Genomic DNA, 16015 nt, shown 5'->3' with positions numbered 1-16015 from the left:
TTCTGTCACCCACGAATAAGTGCTCCGCTGCCACCAAAAGCAAGGCAACTGGAAAACCCCAAGAGGAAAAGGCACAAAGGTCCCTCCTGAAGTACATGCAAATGGTATAGAGCATGTTCTTGCACATGCTGCAAGTGTGCACACACCACAGCTATGCTTGTTAGTCTCTTTCTTGGAAGTGAAAGTATAGGAAAAATTTATCTGCAACATATGTCTCCATATAAGTAAGGAAGGCATTCAGAATTTAGAAGAAAATTCTGTAACTGTAACAGGATCTTCAACTGTACGTGATATTTACTGTGGGTTTGTTTTTTTTTTTTCTTTACTGGACCCATACTATAGAGCCCTCTCTGTTATCTGCAGAAGACTTTGTCTAACTGGGTATTTTATGCATCGAGTTTTGCATTCCTCTTACTTTTGCTAACGGTCTTTTCCAAACAAAGACTCTTCTTTCAGGAGAATTAAGGCGCAAATCTTCGTATCTGTTCCAAGGGTGGAGTGTGTCTGCCTTATTTACTTTGCTAGGAACACTGGCATTCATGGGATGCCAACAGCTGGATCTGAGCACTTCCTTTAATTGAACAGGTTTACAATCTTTCTGCACTGAAGCAATTCTCCACATCACACAACCCTGCATACCGGAATAAAATGAAAATTTAAGAGCACTGGCTAACAAGACCTATAAGCTCATTGTTTAAACAAGAGGCTGATTGTCTGGGCACTTGAGTGCTCTGCTCCTCAAACATTAAACCCACAAGAGGGACAACAGCCTAATCCACAGCTTGCCGCCAGGTGGTATGGAAATTAATCTTCCACTTACCCAGGCTATTAGTTGCGGTATTTATAAAGGTTTGCAAGTAAATGAGGCGAACGACTGAAATTTTCTCCCTGTCATGGAGGGTTGTGGCAAAGTGGTGATATGAAATATCAGCCTTCAGGGATGTGCCCTGTGGGGAGGAAAGTGCGAACGGAGCACAGTGCCTGGGGAGTTGGAAAATGGGCAGTTCTTACCTGGTAAACCCCAGCTGGCCCAGGCCCAATGCCAGCTTGCTTCCCAGGCAAAGAGGAATGAAACCCAGCATCACCTTTGCTCTTCTATGAACTGCTGCTGTGGCATTTAATTCAAATGCCCACCTGCATTATCAGAACTGACGAGAAGAAGAAATACAGGACTTTTTGTCATACAGTTGCTCCATTACAGCTGTAAAAGAAAAGGGAAATACTCAGCAGAAATCAAGTCATCTAAGTAGGGACAAAGATGAGACTTGAACGAAAAACAGAACCCAGTCCACCTGAGCATCTGAAATAGTAAAATACCAAACTTTAGTCTGCTGTTGCAGCATCCTTTGCTCTTCTGTCCTTTGAGGCATCTTACACCTGCAGTTTCCTGGGTTAAAAGACACAAGTTTCCCCAATGCCTCCACTTCTCCATTGTGCAGATCCAGGTATCCATGTGCCCTCACCTCACATCTAGGAAGAAAACCAGAAAAAGGTACAATAAACCTTCCTCACAGAAGGAGAGCATAACTTTATAACTTGTCCCCCCAAATTTCCAGCTACACCGAATTCTTGTTTTTCAGTGCTTTAATTGGATGGAAGATCCAAATTCTGCAAGATAAAGAAAGATCTGAACAGATCTGAAAGGCTTTAAGGAGGATTTTTTTTTTTTTTTAAATGGATCCCACAAATAGCAGCAGAGCTTGGGCTTAGAGAAACTTGAATCAGAATTATTTTGGTTCTGCATTTGGCTTGCTTTATAAGACATACAGCCAATAACTCCATAGCCTCAAACTCCCTACTATAAATAACATTTTACCATTGAAAAGAAATGTAAAGGGTCAGAGCTGTTCTCAGAGATCCATGTATCATCCATGTATCACATACACAAAAGGCTTCCGAATGAGTTGGACGCAGATTGAAAAGTGAATCTCCCAAAACGGAAAATAATGGGCACTACTGAACAAAAAAGGTGTTTAATTCATTCTGGCTCTGTATTTTCCCTCCTGTAACCACTGCCTCTGAGTGAATCACTGGACAGCCATACACCCAGACCCAGCCTTCAGCTCAAACCTTAAGGCAGCACAAAGAGCAGGACCGTGTCCTGCTACCGACCTCTGTCAGTAGCTATCGTTTCACTTGTCCTTCACTAATTCAATCTTGAATTGAGACAGGAAAACCAGTTATCAGGATAAGTTGGAGTCTTGGCAGGAGGAGCTGCAAAGGGCCGGCAATAAATCCAGCCCACAGATCTGACTCAAAGTCACAGCCATGGCAGCTTTTAGTTCTGCCATGACATCTCAGCTATAAATTTCCAACTGAGGCACCATCCATTATGAATTATTTGAACCTGTTTCCTGACTCCATTCCGTAACATAGCTGTACCTCTGACCAGCAATGAAAATAGTGAAGTATTCTCCTTTTCTTCATCCAAATTCGATGAAGGATCCAAGACCCGAACCAATAGCCATGGCTTTCCTGATCTGGAGCCTCCACGTCAAGTGCTAACCACTGCCTTACCACTATGAAAATGTTTAACCAGTTTAGGAAGACTTAAACTTAACTGTGCTCCACAGAGGAGTGGGTTCCTGCAATCTCCTGTACGAACAGCCATTTGCAAACAAAACTACCATCAACAGGCCCCCCCATAAACAAGCTTAAAATGATCTCCTTCCCTCAGTCCTAGCCCCTTGTCTCAGTGCTAGACCTAGTCACAATCATCACAAGCATTTCCAGCAAACACTGGCCAGGAACACATCCCTATGCTGCAGCTGGCCTTTAGCTTGTTGCTGTAAATGTCAGGAGATCAGCTAGTTATAGAGGTTCACTGCCACCGATTTTCTGAAGCAACTTTATTGCCTATCTTTGCTACTCATCTTAAAATAAGATGAGAGGTATAGTCCATGCACATAGCAACTAACATCTACCCTTAAACTGCCTCAGTACTGCTCCAAGGCACCAGACCCACATCTGGCTGAGCCAGACAGACCACCACCCTTACTGAACCCAGGCCAGAGGACAGCCAGCCAGTTGTCCCCAGCCTGGTCTGAAGCAGCAAGGAGGCACTTAGCGATTCCAGCAGCAGCTCTCATTTTGGAAGGATTGACTTTATTGTGTGTCCCTTTTATTTAGGTCAGATTAAGATGTTCAATTCTAACTTTGCCTCCAAACAATGACCAACAAAGGCTACACAAGTGGGAAATAGCACTCAGCTCTGCTGTCCCAGCTCCCAGAGACTAAAATGAACAGGTATCAACAAGTTGTCTCTATTTCTCAAATCAGACCTAAGTACAGCCTGAAGCATAGGCTTACCCTTAGAAAAACAATACCAAATATCAACAGTTAGAGCTTTATAAGGTGAAGAAGGTATTACTTTACAACAGTATCAGCATGTAGAAGAATTAGTGTTGCCAAATACAGAATACATCTACTTCTTGGCCAAAGGTGAAAGGTGAACTCTTACTTCAAACTCTAATTTAAAGCAAACTCAAACAGTTCCAGCCTCAGATCATTTCTAGCAGAGATGGAACAGCATTTGGTAAAGTCAGTGCTTCCAGAAAGCATAAAAACAATTCTATCTCTGCATCTAGATGACTTCTGAGGGACTCGTGTATACAGCGCAGGTTAGGGCTGGGAAACTAATAGGCATGAATTACCACTAACAACTTGCAGGCTCCAGATCAAATGGGGGAGGAAGGTTGAAGGCAGCAGGGACATCTGCCACCTTTGACTCACCACTGAGACTGGAGCGAGTGGCAGCATTGGTTCTGGCACGAGGCGAGGGGTTAGAAATTTAGTTTTGCTATAAAAGAACATATTTCTTTCCCTGATACTTGATCTTGCAGGAAGCTGCTTGGGATTAGTAAAGCTGAATTCCTGCCTTGGCTGAGCTCTTGGGACATGCTGTGACAAATGCGAGTAGGTCTAGGGCTATGTGCGAGGTTTGCTAAAGAGCGGGGTGGGAGAGCCTGCACTATTTATGAACTGTTTTTTTTTCCCCCGAAGACAAGCATGAGGCCTGAGGGCAGTCCTGCTCACCTTTAATTTTTTAACTGTGAACTGTGATCAGACCACCAGTATTTGAATTAGATTTTGGCAAGAGGGAGAGGTTTTAGAGTCAAAGATCGCATTTTGCCAAAATAATACTGTCTCAGGCAGAAAGGACTACCCAATACAGTATATTTTTTCCATTACTGAGAAGCTGTAGTGATAAAGATGATAGAGAACCACGATGACGGGGTTAAATATATAAAACAGGAAGGTGGAAGAGGCCAGAGACAAACATACATGTGAGAATAATGAATGATATTTAAAAACAATTATTAAATGAAGGGAATTACTTTTGAAAAAAAAAAAAAAAGAAGAACAAAATCCCACAAACTTACAACTGAGAAAGAACCAATTCCAAACTTCTTTCCTGAGCATGCATACTTCCTGCAACTGGAAGACACTGACAACATAGTTGTTATTCATCCTGGATTTTTTGGAGAATACTAGCAGAAACGAGCCCTGTGTGCTGCCCAGTCCCATCACTACTTCATCTTATGTGCAGAGATTAGGATGGTGCTATGAAAGCAACCGTGCCCTTATCTAGCAGCAGGCACAAGTAGTTTACCATACTAAATTTGCATATTTGTACTCTTATTGATCTTCCATCCTTCAGAGAATGCTAAAATATCAAAACAAACTTTACAAGTCGTACTGCTGAAAGCATGAGGTGCGAGAGGACGTGGATTAGAGAGGAAGATGCAATGGGCAGGAGCGGATTTCAGGCAGAAGCCCTATATTTCATATATGTCAACAGTAACTTTTTGGAGCATACCTACCCCCTAAAACATGCACCCGTCATGTCAACCAGCAAGGAGTTTAGGGATGTTCTTTTAAAGACTGACCTGTCATTTTTTCCACCTCTGACTGCCTGAGATAGGATGACAACTTCTTTGAAGCAGCAGCCCATGATAGTGTTACTACACAAAGGGGTACCAACATTTCCCTCCCGTATGCAGCCACAACTTACTGTAGACTATAGCATCACTGCAAGCTGTTTGTACTCGGAAAAGTTGGCTGCTCAGTATGAGAAAACCATTCTGTTTGATACTAAACCTTGCTTGAAAACGTGTTCTGTAAGCACTAAGAAATTATCATTCTCTGTATATATCAGAAATATATTATTAGAAACCCCAGATTTTATTTCTGGCTTTGTTGTCTGGTAAAAGAAAGTCACCTATGCTACTTTATTTCTCTTGAATTATTTCCCATAGTTTTGTACGGAGAACTTGCTTTCTAGAAGCACTTAAAAGTATTTATACAACATCATCACAGCCCTAGACTGGTCAAGTGCTACTCTGGAGGTAGATGGAAATTAGGGCAGAAGTACATGAAATGGTTTGCCATAGAAAAGGAAAAAAAAAATTACATGCCACTCATAGTCTTTACACATTCATTCACTATCAAATACAACCTAGCAGAGGACTATTTTCTTTATAGACAAAGCATTTTCACTCTGAAGTTAAAACCACAGCCCCACAACTGTCGTAGATACCACAAGCTAGGAGAAATGGAGCCAAATTTTGCCCTTTTGGAAATCCCCTTCTATGAGCATGACATTCTTGTGGCCATCTGTTCAGCACAAAACCAGCAATGCTTGCTAGGTTCTCTGTCCCAGCTCCCTGAAAGACCTAGCCTGGCAAGCATTTCCCCTTCGCACCCTGTAGTGGTCTACTACAATTAACTTTATTTAATTTTTTCCTCACATTGGCACTTCCAGGCACTGTCTTCCAAAATACGGTCCAGTCTTGAAATCTTGTCTCTACACAGTTCGTGCTCATGTGATGAACTCAACAAGAGCTCTTCCCAGAGAACCTCCAAACCAGAGCCTCCCTTCCCTCAAAGTGAATTTTTGGGAATAAAAGGCTGCCTGAGAGGGAGCTCTCCTCTAGGGAAGAAAAAACAACAACAACAACAACCTCAAAACCAAACCAAAACAAACAAACAAACAAAAAAACAACAGGAAAACCTTTGAAGAAATGGTCACCATTAAAAAACCAACAATCCAACAACAAAGAGGTGGCACACAACCCAACACCTATCCGAAGATGTGGTGTCATCCATCTATCATTAATCCATTTCTGGAGCCTGTAATGCATCATCTGACCTACTAGAAATACTCATTTCAGGAATAGATTATTTTTTATTTCTGTCTGCTGACTATCTCTTGAATTGTTTAGGAGACTTCCCTCCCTCCCCACCATTCATACATCTAAGTAGGAAGAGCTTTTTTAGCACCACTATAAGCAAATAACCAATTAACAGTTGACAAAAGTTGATTATCCTTGAATACTAAGGCATTTGTAAAAGTAGATGTGCGTTACAGACTTGATTGTTCTTCTAATTTAAAATAGGAAGCTCTTTGGGGCTAATACCTGGCACTTCATTTCTAAGTTTGTCATCTTCAGGGGGGATAGCTAGGATAGAAATTGGAGTCCTGGATTTCTCATAACATATCTGTTTGAATACACTAGAAATTCAGCAGAGCCTGTTTAGTCCTTTAAGAAGGAGGGAGGCAAAAAGCACAACCTAAATGTTTTACCCAATAACATGCACAATGTATTTTCATGGGGATGTTACAAAGTCAGCTACTAAATGGAAATGCTTTGTCTTAAAGCCCAGAATAGCTGTGAACGTTTCTCCGGAGAATGTGATTATAGCTGCTTTGGATTGTTTCAGATATACTTACTAGGTAAGAATTGTATTATTATTTGAAGCCTCCTGAAAATTAATGAGAGAAACAAACAAGTGAAACGCAATATCTTAAGGCTTGAGATTTCTCCTTTCAGTCATTCTCCATTGCATAATATTCTTTATGTCCTTCATCAGTCTTGTACTTTGGTTACAGATGGAAAATATTAGCTCTGGTTTACAAAACATGGCCCCGTTTCCTGTAACACGGCACAGGTTGGACAAATCTGTCATTTGAGCAGTGTGTCTATTCTGTGGCCAATTCTGTAATCTACAAGCAACGTGATCCTAAACAAGGAATCTCATGTTAGCAGCCAAGATTGGAAAATCCCTGTTTAGTGTGATTGCTGCCAAAACCATCTCACTTGCTAAGGACAAACGAATTCTCAATCCGGAGACTGGGAGCTGTTGCTCTTTTTTTTTTTTTTACTTTTTTTTTTTATTACTACATTTAAATAAAACACATCTCACTAAGGCAGTGCCTATGCACACATGATTTTAGGAAGCACAAAACAAATTAAGTTAAATGTTTGTAAGGCACAGGAAAAATATTAAGAAAAATTATTTCATTTTGCATACATCTGGAGCAAATGTGATTCTGCAGATTTGAAAAGTATCTCGGAACAGACGGCGACAAGTCCATTGCATCCAAATAAAAGGATAACCAAGAAGGGAACAACAATAACAACAACAAAAGAAGGCAGCATATGGTACAGATAGGATACAGAATGAGGATCTAGGTACAGGTTTAAATGAGAATCTGATGTCATTTTTTAAGATGAAGCAGGTTTATATAGGTAGCAACAAGGATATGAGATGATCACAACTAAGATAGAAACAAAACTCAGAAGGTTTAATATATCTGGGCTGGCAGAAGCAGAAATAAAAGAACAGCAGAAGCTACATTAAGTACTGAGGAAAGATCCATCAGGTCACCAGTGATTCCAGCTGAACAGAGAGCAATAACGCTGATATTTATAAACAGGGCTGAGAGAAATTACTTCAAACAATTATATTTTAGTCTTTAATTCTTTTGAAGAAATCTTGGAGGAATAAAGAACCTGAAGAAAAGGGAAAGTGAGCTTATAACCCAGACAGACCTTCACATACTATTGTGTACATGGACACCTATTGTGCGTGTCCAATTAAGTGACTTTTTCTAGAAAACTTACCAAAGAAAGCTGATGTAACAGATCTCTCGTGGTTAGATATTAATACACTACCTGAAATGGTGTCTTAAGAAAAACATTACTCTGAAGAACACTGAAGTTTAGCAGAGAAACTGTCAATTGAATGAGAATTGGGGCAAGACAAAATAGAAATGAGTATTCTTGAGAAGTTTGGTCTCAAGCTGGAGAAAACTCGCTAGCAGAAATTGCCAAGAATAGGTACAGGACAAGTGGTCTAAATATTTTTGTTCAGGATCTCTAGACACAAAGCCAAACTAGTCCAACAAAATAAACTGAAGAGTGTTGTCAATGCAAAGAATCTGGGAACTACTGTATGGAAGGAACTGGTTGAATTGAAGAAAAAAATGCAAAAGAATGACCTTTTCATAACATAAAATGCATTATTAAAAGCATGAGATTAATTGCAAGGATTGACTTTACAATTTGATACCTCATTTAAAGCTGCAAAAATTGAGTTGTTATTGCACACCTGAGGTGATCCTGCAGTAGCTATCAGCATCAATGTGATACAGTTAGGACAACAGTGAATGCAGTCCAACAGAATATCACTGAAGACATCCTCAAGCAGAAACAAGGAGGTGTCCATGCTACTATGCAAGCATTAATGATATCTCACGCACTACATGGCGCAAGCTTCAGCTCTCAGTATTTATGAAAGAGGAATTTAATCTGAAATGCACACAGAGCACAGTCGCACAAATGATCCCGAGCCAGACCTGGCTTCAGATGGTCTCACACGCACATTTTCCAGGGTTTAAATTATTTTTGTTTGTTCTACATTTTCCTATATGAAAAACTTTTTGTTTTAATGAGGATGGTGCAGAGTCTTGTGGGTTTGCATTTTTAAGCTGAAAATCACTGATGTTAATTTTCCTTTACACCCCTTGAAGGAATTTGAGCACATTGCAGTATCTCACAGCTAGCCTGCTGAGCTCATGGCTTACAGTATGGCATTAGGGAACAAGTAGTCAAATAGGAGGAGAAGGTTGTTCTGTCAGAGCAAGCAGAGTCCAGAATGATTTCTCAGAGAAATATGAGTAAAAGCTTCAGCACTCTAAGATGAGGCTCAGGTAGGGGAATGTCTGTCCTACGTATCCATGACTGAGATTCCTGTCCTATACAGCCCTATTTGCCGCATTACTAATGTGACATCCTCTGAGCAGAGCAACCACTTCACTGCCCATCCAGCAGGTCTGTACCTTGCCACACACCTTCAAAGAGTCACTTGTCTCCTGCCCAATTTGATCAACACATAGAAAATGTCTGTTTTCTATCCTCCAAAGCTCCTCCAACGCATGACATTTTTGTCTCTGATGCAGCACAGCAAAGCACAATCCAGCAATCTCTCTTGACAGAGACACACAAGTGCCAAACTCCACTGCCCAGCACCTCTCTGCCCCCAGCACAGCCAGGCACACAGTGCCTGCTGCAGACACAGCTGCAAACACAGCCCTGGGAGCCAGCCTGCAGGAGAGGGGAATGGGAGCTGCAGGGAAGCTTCCTTGGCCTCCTAACAAGCTTCTCTCGTTCCCTGGATCTTCACTAGCAGAGTGCAGGAGCTAATAATATCCCTTTGCCTCTGTTATATAGCATTTCCTCCTCTTTATATTAACTTATTTTAACTGGTTGCATTACCAGCTGCTCCTCTGCTGCATGACTGAGTCAAGAGGAGCCATAAATCAACTTCTGCTGTTCACCAAACAATGAATTTGATGCTTTCTCCCCTTCTGAAGAATGTCAACTTTAAAATGTGAATTAATATATAAAAGATCTTAAAACTTTTTTTCTTTTTTCTAGCTTTCTTGGAGAAGACACATCCTTCCCTGAAGAGACTCAGTCACCAACAGGCACAAGAGGATGGAAGCCAGAATCCCCAAGCAGAGCCATGGCCTATACACAGCTGCTTCCCAGCACTGCCACACTGGCAAAGCCACACTGGCTGGGCAGCTGAGCTCGAGTAGCACAAGGACTGAGTGTGCCAGGACCACAAACCCAAGTCAAACCCTCTCTGTGTCTCACTGAACGAGATGGGGAAGAATGTTTTGCCTCCCACCTCCATCACACAGCTCTGCAATGCTCTCCTGGGATGGGAGGTGTAGAAAGCTTCTCACCCACCACACATCACACTCATCCCAGTCCCTTTTTTCTTCTGTCATTATTCCTTCTCTTTTTTTTACTTTTGGTTTGGTTTTTTTTTCCTTAAAGGCAAAGGCTTGCAAACAGTAAACACCTTTCTGTCCTGCACATCCTGCTCAGAGCAAAGATTGCATTCATGGAGCTCCAACACAAGACAACCATCAGGGAAACAAAGCATTTCATTTAGTTTTCAATGCCCATTTTCTAATAGAATGCACAAAATACCGGTTACACCCAATCCTAGGCTTCTTAATGCAAGTGCAGCAACTTGCACATTAAGGCAGTACAAAACAATCAGGAATATATGCTAACGTATTTATTTTTCTTAGCAATTTGATAAATGACTGTGCTCTTAATATTAAAAGGCTTCTTGTGGATAGGTTCCTGAAGTCTTTTCTCAGCAACAACAGCTAGATTTCAAAAGTTAAACAGCGGCAGTAATTAAGGAAAAAAATTGACCTGAACATTTTTCTAATTCAGCAACTAATTTTGAACCACCGAAATTTAAGCTGCTTGTGTTCATCTAGGAAATACTATTAGGAGTAGCTATTCGCTCTCTAATAGCACTCCGTCTTTAGTTTCTTGTGAATGATAATCCAGGCTGCTTTTGCCTTAGGAACTGGGGGTTATGTTTCCCACTGACCTTCTACAGGCTTCCAAAAATAGGGATCCAGGAGAGGGATGGCTCCGAGCGCCCACAGACTGTGCCTGCTTTGCACAGGAAACGCAAAGGGGGATTTCAGTTTCCCTCTTCTTTGCTAAGATGACCACAAAAACACAAACTCATGGAAGTCAAATGTGGCATTATCAGTCAAACGTCATTTGTTTTTGTCTTCCAAAGGAATCATTTTGATTTGATTCCACAAGCACTCAGGATGGGCGTTCGGAGCTGTCACCTAAAAGATCCTTCTTTTTCCATTTTTACTTCCTTGAGGTACATATAAAACTTTTCCTTGTTGTTTTTTTTCTTTTTTCTTTTTTGTGTTTTTTTTGAGGGGTTTTGTTTAACATAACATAGAATGTAATAACATGCAAGTGTGAAACTGAAGCGATTGGTACAGAGCAGTACTTTTCCCTCTTTGGATAAGCAGGGTAAACACTTATACAGCAAGGACAGGACATGGTCAAGTATACACTGAATATATACCTGGCTGGGACCTAGACTATAAGTGGAAATACAGAGCAGCCTAGTCTAGTAGTTGGTTACCCAGCACATGGCAGGGGGGTTGGAACCAGATGATCATCGTGGACCTTTTCAACCCAGGCCATTCTATGATTCTGTGATTTTTAAGATGACTTTTAACCCCATATACTACTTGTATTCACTTTTCAACCAAAAGACCAAACATCCTTTAATTCTTATTAGGAAAATCCACTACTCCCTGTAGCCATTCTTTAAAAGCAAAGCCTTGCACTAGGAATATTATGATAAATTCAGCCTTGTAAATGCCACTCGCTCACAAAATCACTCTGTATTTCTGGAATGACAAGATGTGTCAGAAAATCTCCAGCAGTACATTTTCCACTGATCGCACGTTCTGCTTTACCACCTTTGTTTTCACTCCTGCAATACACTTTTAGCTAATGCACAATGGACACCTTTTCAGAAGGAAATATTAATTGCTTTAATTGTTTGGGATTTCATATCCCGTGCAGGTGTGAAAGGCTCCAGTGACTCTTTCTCCAAGTGGTGTACATTTCAGTAGTAAAACACCACTAATTACCTAGGCATAAATTACTTTTAACGAAACGTCCTGCTGGGGTTTTATGTAGCACTGCCATTTTATTCAGATACCCATTTTGTTAAAACATTTTCGCATTACAGACCCATTACTCCCAACACATAACGGAATTAAACAAAGTAAAACCAATAGGAGCATGAGATTGAAGGCACTAGGAACCATTTGGAATTCAAAGCTCAGCTACAGCACAGTTGTTTGTCAAAAATTACACGAATACATGAATTACTCAAAACTCCTTAAACATACTCTTTTCTAGAGCCTTAAATTGATCTTTATCTTACCCTACACCTGTAGAGATTCACATTAGAGTCAAATCTGCTTTTAAATCGCTAAATCCCTTTCAAGATTCTGCAAATATCCTTCCTGGCCTGATGTATATCATAATTTAATAGGGAACATAATTTAATAGGGAACTCTGCCATCCCGGTGAACGATGCAAAGAATACTTCGCTTCAAAATATTTTGGAAAAGCAGTTCTCTGCATTTGTTTGAGACTTGCTGAGCACTGTGGTTGTACTAATTTCAACCCGTTATCCAGATGCTCAAAAGTACTGGGACCAAGAAGGTGCAACATGAACACCAGCATCTGCAAAGGTATTTTAAGGTGACGGAAAACAAGCATCACTTAAATTAAAACTAACATCAAATTTAATTAAATTCATTGTTTGTCTAAAATAAGCCCGAACATATGATATCAGGGCATTCAAGAGTGCAGACTTGGAAGAGCATTAATCTCAGTAGAGGATGAGATACCCAAAGGATTTCTGCAGGAAAGGTCACTGACAGTGTGCAGGGGATAATTTCACGTCTACATCTTGAGTCAGTGAAGACATCGATATTGCAGAAACAACAGTTTGATTCAGAAACACTCTAACTAGTAGCATTGCCCTAAAAATAAGGTCATACGTATGTGAACCAGTAGAAGAGCAAAGCTATTTAATTGCCTTATTTTGAGACTGATGTATAACTTAGCTTTTCTTCATAGAAATTTGAGATCTTTTTGTGAATCCTGTCTCCTAATGGACTGCAGGGGGACTTGCTGGCACACTCAGCACAGCAACTGTGACACTGTGATGAGAGGATGCTATTAAAAAAGGAAAAGAAGTCATATGAGTTGCTGCTGATTTGTTAAGACTTACTAATTGGTAAGACCCATTGAAGGTCTTCTCTAAAATAATAATAAATACATCAACTGTAATAAGCTATATTTCCACCACCTCATACTTTCAGAGAATTTCACCAGCTTACATCTTCCCATTGCAGCTCTATAACAACGGTTGCCTATAGCAACACTATTTTGTCAAAAACATCACTGTTTTTGCCTAAATAGCTGCAAGAAACACCTATTATGAAAACAGGTCCAGATCAGATCTAAAATTCTCATTTTTCTTGCAGATTTCCTCCGACTCCTGCCCCACACCAGCAGCCATGTATCCAGCACGCAAGCCATGGATGGAGGACTTTGCAAGCTGTGAATCGTCATGAGCTGTCAACAGCCTCAGCAAATCTCACAGACATCTGCGGCTTATCAAGCCAGCAGCATTTTTCCTACATTAATCTCCACTAGGCCTGCCCCAGCTTTCATTTCAAAAGGCTTGGCATGGTATCTTCAAAAAAAAAATCATAATAAAAAATACTCAATTTTTTTTAGATGCAGCTGGTTTTGAGGACCGCCTTTGAAATCTGAGCACATTGCAGAGATGTTGATATGCTCCTTGCAGTCAGCTTGCAGCATGGGACAGCACTAATGGCTGCAAAAGGCTTTGTGGAGCTCTGCCCTTGGGCAAGCTGAGCCCAGTGTAGAGGAGCTCTCCCCTTCCACAGGGCTTTAGGGAAGCGCTTTCCCCCAAGGGCTGGGCGCTCATCAGTGCATGCATGCCTACCACCCTCCTCCAGCCATCAGTTCTGCCTGCAGGCCTCAAGACCCAGCAAGGTTGGTGTGCTTGTTACCCAGCGCTTGCAGTGTGCACGGTACCCAAAACAAGGCAACAGCCTTCACTGCTGACATTACATGATGAAAGCCCAGGAAACTGCTCCATCAGAGCACGTGTCCACAAGGAGCCCCCACCCTGCTGGCTATCCCCGTTCCTGTGGCCATGCTGTGGCCCTCACCCCCTGGCTGTGCCCTGACAGTCAGGAGCATCCCAGTCTCTGCCAGCAGCCTCCCACAGGCATCCCCTCCTCGCTACCCCAGCGACACTCCTGTTACTGCTGTGCTTCAGCTCACATTACACCACTTTTAAAAAGCAAAATAAACTTAACCACAGTGCTGCTTGACACTGAAATTCAGCTTTGGTCAACAGAGAACAATTATCAAAAGTTAAAATCCTGTTAAAATCCTTGACAACAACGTACCCTAATAAACCCCACAGATTTTTGAGGGACTCATGAAATGATCCCTGTTTGATCCAAAGCCTCACTTTACGTACAGCAACCTGGTTTTACCCCTCCCCCCCCCCACCCCCCTTTCTTTTTTTTATATAAAAACTTGAAAGCTCTCTCGTGAACTTTTCCCAGTAATCTTAAAGTATAAGTGTTCATTGAACATTTGCAGAGCCAGAAAATATTAATGCAACCTTACACACAGATGAAAGCCTAGGCACCTCTACTTGCCTGACACCTCTCCATGAGGAGTCAGGAGCAGGTAGGTTGTGCTCCACGCCATTGGAAAGAAAAAGGACTAATTGTGTTTCGAATTACAGTCCATCTTCAGTCCCAGCTGTCTCAAAGCAGAATGAAATAAAAGATTTAAGTTCACTGTATTTCATGGGAGCGTATCCATGTTTCCACATCACATTAAAAATGTCAAAATCTCTTTCTGTACAGAGCACACGTGCCAGGAAAGGATCAGAGCATGTTTTTGAAGTTGGCCATGCAGTGTCCATCACCAGCCTGGCTTCTCTCCACCAAAACCATTTCAGAAACCATCAACAGCCTTCTTCCTTCCTCTCTACAGAAAAACTGAAAACTTAATATAGATGCAGAATTATTCAAATCAAAGTACATTTTAAAACATACGCAGATTTTCCATCAGTTTTAACACACATTGTCTTCTCTGAACAGGGGAAGGTAAAAAATTTAGTTTATTTCTAACTCCTACAGAAAGTTAACTCAACAAGCTGATCATTAGTGCATTAAAGAAAGGAACTGGTGCTCAAGTTTCTCTCTCTAGAGTTGTCCAAATACATCCAACACAAGATTGATCACATTGGGATTGAAATTACTTGCATTGAAGCTTGAAAACAGTTTCCAGCATAACAGAATGTCCAACAGCTTGCATAAAATTAAAATACAGACTAAATCTAGACATAGTCTGAGGTGAAATTCTTTCAGTTGTCCTAGTGACTCCATCCTATTCCATAACACAAAACCAAGCATTCAAATCTGATGACAGCTCTTATGCTTCATCTTTAGCCATAGATAAATAGCATTTCTAAATTAAAGACTTGTCTTCCTCAGCTAAATAGGTACTTCCTCACTGATAAACCCCAAACGCCATACTGTCAGTCTTTATGGAAGTAGGATTCAGACTGCCAAGTAGGGTAAGTTCACGTAAAACCACTGAGGTAACTTACAACTCAATGACAATAATGAACCATTAATGGTTTCTTACTGTTTTGATGTTTGAAGGTACATAACATTTTCCATTTAATGCTGAGTGAGATGCAGTTCTATTGAAGGACACTTGAATGCTCAACTGATGCTTTTTTTTTTTTTCCCCCCATCTCTCTCACCCAGGAAGAAGTTCACATGGCTCAAAGACACCCAGGAAAATACAGTTGCAGATTAAACAAAGCCTGTATAATTACTGGAGTAAACAGCATTCAGTGTAAGGCAAAGGTAAGGCAGCCTCAAGAGATCCGTTGTTTTCCCACCCACCCCACCATACAACCTCTCCCCCAAAAAAGAGGAAAAAAAACAGGTCTTCTTTCCCCACATGACATCCCAGAAGACCCCATACATCCAACACCACTGAGAGGAGGACAGGTCAACTTCAAAGCACGCTCCTGTTGATGTATTAATGCCACATCACCTCAGAGATTTCACGTGCCAATTTCTACAATAATTAGGCTCCGTAAGCAAAGAAGTGAAGTTATTATTTTAATATTAGGCTTCCTTTTATCTTTGAAAAAGAGCATTTGTTTTGGCACTATCAAGACAAACCTTAATAAACTGACTGGCAAACACTATGTTTAGCAATGAAAATGATAC

General features: G+C 41.0%; 2 long non-coding RNA genes across 3 annotated transcripts in view; one reads left to right on the top strand and one right to left on the bottom strand.

Moving 5' to 3' along the window:
- The window catches only part of LOC112532552, a 57199-nt gene that overhangs the window by 14026 nt on the left and 27158 nt on the right, over positions 1-16015 (bottom strand). For both annotated transcript variants that reach the window (XR_006939339.1, XR_006939340.1), the window contains exon 6: positions 1012-1470. This is a non-coding gene — a long non-coding RNA (uncharacterized LOC112532552). The remainder of the gene's footprint in view (positions 1-1011; positions 1471-16015) is intronic.
- Positions 1-16015, top strand: part of LOC121110975 — a 75803-nt gene that overhangs the window by 50080 nt on the left and 9708 nt on the right. Inside the window, exon 7 of the long non-coding RNA XR_006939337.1 lies at positions 9723-15643. This is a non-coding gene — a long non-coding RNA (uncharacterized LOC121110975). The remainder of the gene's footprint in view (positions 1-9722; positions 15644-16015) is intronic.

Source organism: Gallus gallus, chromosome 5 (genome assembly GCF_016699485.2).
Source record: "Gallus gallus isolate bGalGal1 chromosome 5, bGalGal1.mat.broiler.GRCg7b, whole genome shotgun sequence".
NCBI classification, from domain to species: domain Eukaryota; kingdom Metazoa; phylum Chordata; class Aves; order Galliformes; family Phasianidae; genus Gallus; species Gallus gallus.
Note: the sequence above shows the minus strand (reverse complement) of the source record. Positions and strands in the feature narration are given on the sequence as shown.